Below are 2420 nucleotides of genomic sequence, written 5' to 3' on the forward strand. Positions count from 1 at the left end.
TGGCCCAGGATCGGACATTGTTTCATTCTGCTGTGCATGGAGTCACTATGAGTTGGTTCCGAGTCGATGGCATCTGACAATAACAAAAACATAAAGTGAAGTCCTGGTGTGTTGCTGTAGGCTAATGCTTCAGACTTCAAAGCCATTTGAACTGCAAGGTCAGTGGTTCAAGTTCATCAGCCACTCCTTGGAAACCCTATACAGGGTTGCTATGGGTTGGAATTGACTCAAAGGTGCTTCACAACATAAAGTGATAATTTTGTTTTTATTTAAATGAGAATTGAATAAATAAATTTTATTAAATTATGATGATAAAACACTAAGCATTTATAATTTCAAAAAAGCAATTATGTCTAAGAAAACCTATTGATAACCTACAAATCCAGAGACTTGCATCATTAATCATGAATCTAATACAAAATGAAATAGCTGTGGAATCTATTCTGACTCATGACAATCTCATGTGTCACAATAGAATAAATTCCAACTCAGGGCAACTTCAGGTTTGTCATAATAAAACTGTACTTTATAGAGTTTTCTATAGCTGATTTTTCAAAAGTAGATCCCCAGTCATTTTTTAATATGCATATTTGCACAGACTCAAACAGCTAACTTTTCATTACTAGCACAGTAGTTGATTTTTAATAATGCCCATGAACCCAGCCATTGAACTTGCATTTAACTTTTTCTTTTTGATTCTGAGGGAGTCCTGGTGATACTGTGGGTTATAAAGATATACAGTATCAGAAATTCTACAAGGGGTCACTATGAGTCAAAATCGACTTGATGGAACAATAATGGCAAGTTGCCTACCTAAGAGACATCAAGGCAAGCAGTGGGTCCCTTCAGGGCAAACCCCCTTCCAAGACTAAGACTCATTGTACATACATGAGCAGACACATGCTCTGACTGGTGACCACGTTGGTCACCTATAAGGGGAAGTGAGCAAAAAACAGCAATGAAGCTGTGAGCTAAGTCCAACCACGTTCAATACACTCCTGTGAATCCAGGTGGAGACCTGGTTGGCCTGCAATTTGGCAAGACCTTGGGACTCTTGGGCCCAGAGTCAGTTACATAGACACAGAAGGCTAGAGTGGAGAATGAAGCATCCAGCTGGTAAGAAGAGAAGGCATATGCACAAGAACACCCACACTTACAGATAATACCCACTTGACCTGGCTTCAATGGCTAGATAATTGGAGCTTAATTAGAAGAAGAAAGAAGAGGAAAAAAAGAGTAATCTGATACAAGTTGATGAACTTGACCTACACCTATGGATGTAGTAGCTCAAAAGAGGGAACAAATCTTTACAGCAAGGATCATTCCCTCCCCCTCGATACCCAAGGAAGACAGGGATGGGCAACTTGGACATTGGCTACCCAAAATGGGGAGGGGGGTCATCTACAACAGCAAGAAGTGACTGGCTTACAAGCTTTTAAAAGGGAGCCTAAATCCAGAGGGTGTGGAACAAGGTAGAATCTCCACTGAGTAGTATACAATTTGTCTGGGTGGGACTGATAATGAATAATTACTATCAGGACTGACTGTGAGGGTTGGAATGTAAAGTTATACATTTTGTTGCAAAAGGAGGGGAGTGGTTGGTTTTGCAGTCCAACAATGGAAGTCCCTGGGACCATCAAGGGAGAAGATCAGAGTGCTGGACCCTACCCAGAGAAATAGCGACACCAGAGATAAGGGCAGAGATGATGACATGGAAAGATGGAGCGGCTGGGAACTCTAGACCCAGAGAAGAAGGGGCTGTGTGTTGACCATTGGGAGCAGCCTTGTGGGATGTAACCTTTTTTTGGTTGATGATGCATGGAGGGGATTGTAACCATGGCAATGTAAAAATGTATTATAGGATGAATGTAAAACTAATGTTCTCCCATATAAACTATCACATAATTCACGATAAAATATTTAAAAAAAGATTCAAAAAATCAACTTGATGGTTCTGTTTCTTAATAAATAGAAAATAATACTGCATTAAACTGTTAAACTGTTTGTAAACAGTTTCAAACATTACATTAGTGATTGTTGGGGACATACGCAAGTACTGAGACATTGTGACCCTGTGACAACATGGACGAAAATCTAACCCCAGGGCCCTTCTCAGGATTACGAGCCATGGACCCTGAGGGCCAAGGAAGTGACCTCCTGACGTCCCGGGTTCAATGGTTTTTGCAAACTCACTGGTTGGCTACCTCTGTATAATTTTCTTTGGTCCTAATATTGTTCATTCTATGCTTCTAACTCCAGTAATTGTAGCTTCTGAGAAAATGGTTTCTTTTACAATGCCTCTCTTAATGCCTCCACTCTGTTGGCAGTACGTGGAGTCCTGGGAACAAATATTTCTGAGGAACAAGCAATAGCCACCTGGGATGGAAGTACGTGGAGTCCTGGGAACAAATATTTCTGAG

This window comes from Chrysochloris asiatica, unplaced genomic scaffold (genome assembly GCF_000296735.1).
Source record: "Chrysochloris asiatica unplaced genomic scaffold, ChrAsi1.0 scaffold00088, whole genome shotgun sequence".
NCBI lineage: Eukaryota > Metazoa > Chordata > Mammalia > Afrosoricida > Chrysochloridae > Chrysochloris > Chrysochloris asiatica.